Below are 5821 nucleotides of genomic sequence, written 5' to 3'. Positions count from 1 at the left end.
AGCATCCCTCCTCTCTCCCCGTGGTCTCACGGCCCAGCACACTGACCTCACATGCCAGGCCTGCACCTGCCCCAGGACCTTTGCACGGCCCATCCCTCTGGGGACCTCTTTTCCCAATGTCTGCTCCTTCTTCAATTCTTTGCTCAGATCTCCTCTCAAAGGGGCCTCCCCTGCCCCTGTTTAAACCTTCAGCCCCCACACAGGACTACCCAACAAACAAGGTACGCATGGGCTTACTTGTGCTTACTACTCATCCGTAGTGCACAATTCCACCTGTTTTTCACCACGTCTTTGAAATGTCAGGAGAAAGCCAGACAGCGCAGACACCAAGAGCCCGTAAGTCAGCTCCGGCGTCTCCCACCCTCACGCCTCCGCATGGCGCCCGACAGTGCTTATGTTGATGCATTTAATTTGTCTTTAATGGGAGCAACTGCTCATTGGACCTCCACCAGCCCGGCGGGGCAGGGAGCTGACAGATTATCCCCAACTGTGAAAAGGACATGGTGGGGGCGTCTGACCTCCTCTAACTTCACAGGGGAAGGAAAATCAAAATCAACAGCCCCAGGCTGATTCCTATGAGGCAAAGATCAGACATGCTTCCTCTCTCCAACCTTTCCACCAATTCCGACACCAGCCGTACCTCCCATGCACTCTCTGCTCCTCTGCTGGATTCGATAATTCATTGCAATGGCCACATAGATCTCACAGACCATACTCACAGTTACGGGGCTTATTAGACAAGTAACAGGGTACAGTTCAGGTTCAGGAACACTCGGGATACAGGTCTTCCATCAGGACAGCCTATTCTCAGTCGTGCCAAAGGCAGGCCTCTCGGGCCCTCGGCCTCTCAGCCTGGCCTCTGCCCTGCTCGGGCAAGTGTTACAAAGCTGTTTTAGCTCTGCTGATAAGTACCCAGAGGCACCCCACTCCGCCAGTAAGCCTCAGCCCACAGGCGCTCAGCTCTTTTGATCCCTGGTGCAGCAAGCCTAGCTCTGCCAAGTGCCCGGAGGCATCCTACTCCACCAGCAAGCCTCCTGCCTGAAGGCGCTCAGCTTTCTCGCTTGGTGGGTCAGCACACCTATCACCCTGTCTCCTGGTTCTGCTGCCTCTGCTGCTGCCTTTTCTCTGGTGTTACAGCTCACTTTGCCTCCTGGGTCTAGGAGTTCCCAGCACAGGGACCCCAGGTCCAAAGGACACGCTCCACTCCTGCCTCTTCTTTCTTGATGTAAGCTGTCTTTTAAGCCTAGCAGGATGGCAAAACTGACCAATCCCCTCACTGAGGTTCCACACACCTTATTTGCATGGTCCCACCCCCACAGGGGTGCCTTGTACCTTCTTTGCATTATTAGTAAGATGTCCAATCCCCTTGGTGGGCCTCAAGCACCTCATTTGCATAGTCCTACCCAATAATTTGGTGGGAGTTATAAGGACTATGGCTAGAAGGGCCATATTAAGTAATTCACTGTACCACACCAACCCTCTGACCGCTGATGTATGGGTCCTGTGTGGAAGGCCCGTGTCCCATCTTCTGGCTGCTCCTTGGTTTGGCTCGGCAGTGACATCAGAGCTGGTGGGGCCCTTGGCAATGGGGGCATTTCCCATAGCCCTAGCCATCCATTGGTCACCTGTTGGGGCAGCATGGCCACACCCCTGCATCTCCCTTCCACGTCTCCCGGGTAGACAGGGCTCTCGGGGCCGGGTGGGGGCTGACCCCTCCTTGGGCCTCATGGGGCCGTGGTGGTGGCTCGTGGAGACAGTTGTTTGGGCCCTGCTCTTCCTTTGCCTGCATTGCCAAGGCAGGTGAGATCTGGGAGGGTTGCCAAAGGGAGTTATTTGCGGTGAATATGAGTATTTTCAGCAAAAAGATGTCTGGAGAGAGGATCCATGGGGCGTCTGTGTCTACGCTGAGCAGGCTGAGGCCATCTGAGCCGGAGGGAACCCCCAGGAAGGATTTCCTAGGGCCCCATTCTGCTGTCTAGATGTGACCCTCAGTCTGCTCCAAAAGGCATCTTAACAAGACTAGGGGCACCGGTGGTTCTGTGTGGACTCCTCACCCTCCGTGCAGGAGGCCTGGGTTCAGTTTCCGCCTAATGCAGCTCACCACCTGCCTGTGCCGCGACCACCGGTCTGTCAGCGGAGGCTTGCGTGTTGCTGTGTTGCCGAACAGGTTTTAGTAGAGCTTCCAGACTAAAATGGACTAGGAAGAAAGGTCTGGCAATCTACTTCTGAAAGTCAGCCAGTGAACACCCTGTGGATCAGAACGGTCTGATCCCCAGCTGATCACGGGAATGGCACAGGACGGGGCATTGTTTCGGTCTGTTGTGCGTGCGGTCGCCATGAGTCCAGGACCGATTCCACAGCAACTAACAACAAAACTGGCTCGTAAATCCACACACAAAGCACAGAGACAGGACAGCTGCGATGTACACAGCCAGGCTCCACCGGTGTTCTGCTATTGCCACCCTGAGCAGCCCCTCCCACGCTGTATCAGGGCTGGTCTGTTTGACCAACAGAAGTCACTTTCAAGATTTGGTTATACCTTGAACAGAAACCAACCCCTGAGGTCACCTTGTAGCTACATAACAGATTAGCTCACAAAATCATGACTATCACCCCGTGAGTATGGTACTCCTTTAAAAATCACCGACATGAGACCAAATGGTCAACAATTATTTTAAAACAAAGATAAGAATGTAAGGGGGCAGGGAAACTAGACTAACGGGCAGGGAACAAGCAGAAGAGAAATAAGGAGAATGTTCACACATTGTGAAGAATGTAACCAATATCACTGAACAATATGTGTAGAAATTGTTGAATGGGAACCTAAACTGCTGTGTAAACCTTCATCGAAAACACAGTAATATATTATTTAAATAAAAAAAAAGATTAGGTTATAAAAGACACTGCGGCTTCCTCTTGGTGCTCTCTCTCTCTCTCATCACTTACTCCAGGGGAAGCCAGTGGTGAGCAGAGGTCTGGAGAGGTCCACTTGGCACAGAATTAAGGCCTCCTGCCAACAGCCACGTGATTGGTTCAGGTAATCCCGGCCTCGGCCAATCAGAACACAGTTTTCTCTGACTCCAGAAATCAGCACAGAGCTGATGACATCTGCTCTGAGTGCTGACGGGTTCCTCTTGAGCAGTGTGGTGTATGGATGCAGTTCTGGAAACGCTGCAGTTAACTTTGCTACTTTGAGGGAAGCCAGCATGAGCACTAAGCTGACACCTAGGATGGGCAGAGCTGAGGAGACTGAAGAGAAACCAACCTGGGGCCTTGATCCAACTGTGCCTGAAGCCTATAGTTAGTTATGAGAGGCTCGATGGGAGATGAGGCCTGTTTTGGAAACCAAAGAGTCCAAACACAACCTCCTGCACCTAGCCTAGCAGTTCAGCCATCTCTGTCAGTCAGATGTTTCCATCTGGGACTTTGAATCTTAAGGTGGTGAAGGAAAAGTCTCAGTGACCACTGAAAAATTCCTCAGATCACCAGCAGCTGTGCTGAGAGTGTTGGGCCCCTCAGCAGAGGCTGCAACGCCAGGGCGACCCCCCAACCAGACCTCCCTGGGTGCACGTTGGCTGGTGCCTGCTTGCCAGCCTCTTAGTTCCTGCCCACCTTCCAAGAGTGAGTCTCAGTCCCCCCATAGCTCCAGTGGGCTGCCCAGTCTCATCCCCAAAATGTCTTTTCTCACTTTGTTACCGGGATTAGGCGTCTGTTGCTTATGACCAAGAATCCTGATGATAACGTGGCTTGAAATGCCTGTTGTGGGAACTAAACAAAAGTGAGATGCTTTGTGAGCATTGTGCAGACACAGGCGTTTGCCTGCAGAGGCAAGTCCAAGGTGTGTCTCGGTAAGAATGAGTATTGATTAGGAATGAATTCGGGTGCAAGCCACGAACATCCAACTAACAGGAGATTAAACCCACAGGGGCTTGTTTTCTCACAGACCCAGAAATCTGGAGGTAGGGTCTTGTCCTCTTCAGGGGCCCAGGCTCTTTCATTCCTTTTGTTCCGACAAGTTTCCTTAGCAGGCGGGCTTTTGTCCTTGTGGTTTGCAAGGTGGCTGCTGGAACTCCAGACATGGCATCCACCTCCACAGTCAAGACAGGAGGAAAGGGGGACAGGCACGGCCAATCACATCTGTCCCCTCGTACAGGGAAACGTAAACCTCTCCCAGAAGCCCCGGCAACAGAGTCCCCCCTTAGGCCTCATTGGCCGGAACAGGTCACATGACGACTCACAGCTGCAAAGGATTTGGGACAGCAAGGAACCAGGTTGTCGTGATTGGCATTGGCCAAGCATGCTTCACTCCCTGGGGCTTGACAGTTCCCATAAAAGCAGGGCTCCATAGGCAAAAATTAGTGGAGAGTGAATATCGAGTAGGCAACAACTGTACCTGCCACAAGTGGGAGGACCCGGGCTTATCTGAGCAGAGAGGATGAATGAATTAGAATGCATGAATTAGAATGCTCATGACTGTATTCCGTATAACAATAAGATAACTAAAGCCCCCTAAATGGCCATCAGTGAAGAGGCAGCTAACTGATGGTCAGTTTGCACAGCAGAACACCAAGTAGCCACGAAGGAGGTATATCTAAATGTGTTGACGTGGAAAGACGTCACTAACATGTTGATGAGAGAAAAATGAATATATCCTTTATGTGTAAGAATATGTTAATATATATATACATGTACTACAAAGTACAGAAGGGACTTCTGCTTCTGGCCGTTATGCAGTAACTGGTATAGGACGTGCCCTCCCGCCATAAATAACTAGCAAACTGGAGAGAAAAAACATAAAGCAACTGTTTTGCTACATTGGAAAACAGGCGGCGGGGGACTACGATGCTAAGAGGAGGAAAACAAATGAGACGCACCCTACAATTGTCTTGGCTTTCTGCCTGGGTACACCTTCTGGACTGTGGCACACAGCACAGAGGTCTTGTAAGTTGAAGAAGCAAAGACTGGAGTTGGGAGAAGCTGAAACAGGTGGAATTTTCAAGGTAGAGTACTTAAGCAGAGGCAGCTATGCAGATAACAAGCTCTAGAAATCTGTAGAGAAGGTCCTCTTGAGAATTTTGCTGAATTTAAAATGGTGAATATGTACAAAAAAATCCCGTGAGACTTGGAAAAGAACAACTACTAGATAGCTGTAAAGCCAAACAGTCCCCAGAAGTCACACAGAACTGAGACATTTGGGTCCCCAGAAGACCTTGTTCAGCACCCAGGGCATTTAGTGGAGATTCCATAAGAGTTACAGCTTAGTAGAAGGGCTAAACTACCCCAGAATAAGAGGTTAATCTAGAGCTCCTCTAACAAAGCTTAAAAATGAGTCTCAAAAAAATACAACTGCTCTGTAAGTTGATTTCCTGCCAAAATAAACTTCAACACTCTTCAAGGGAAGACAACAAAGTCCAGAGATTCAATACTGTAAAATTTACAATGTCCAGCAGTCAATAAAAAATAGATATGTGTGAATAAGCAAGATAATGTGACCCATAGCAAGGAGAAAGGTGAGTCAGTGGAAACAGACGAAGATATGAGAGCGATGATGGAATTAGCACACAAGGACTTTAAAACAACTCAAAAATATGTTCCTGAATATAAAGCAAAATATAAACATAATGAGGAAAGGAAGATGCCAATGAAATGGAAATTCTAAACCTGAAAAATACAGTATCTGAAATTTAAAATTAACTAGATGGACTTAACAGCAGATTAGACAAGCAAAACACAAGATAAGTGAGCTTGAAAATATGGCAGTAGAAAATATTGAAATTAAGTCACAGAGAGAAAAAAAGACTAAAAATTTAACGGAATCTTT

The sequence above is a fragment of the Trichechus manatus genome, unplaced genomic scaffold (genome assembly GCF_000243295.1).
Source record: "Trichechus manatus latirostris isolate Lorelei unplaced genomic scaffold, TriManLat1.0 scaffold00028, whole genome shotgun sequence".
Taxonomy (NCBI): domain Eukaryota; kingdom Metazoa; phylum Chordata; class Mammalia; order Sirenia; family Trichechidae; genus Trichechus; species Trichechus manatus.
The sequence above is the reverse complement of the archived record's forward strand: the minus strand, read 5'-3'. Positions refer to the sequence as shown.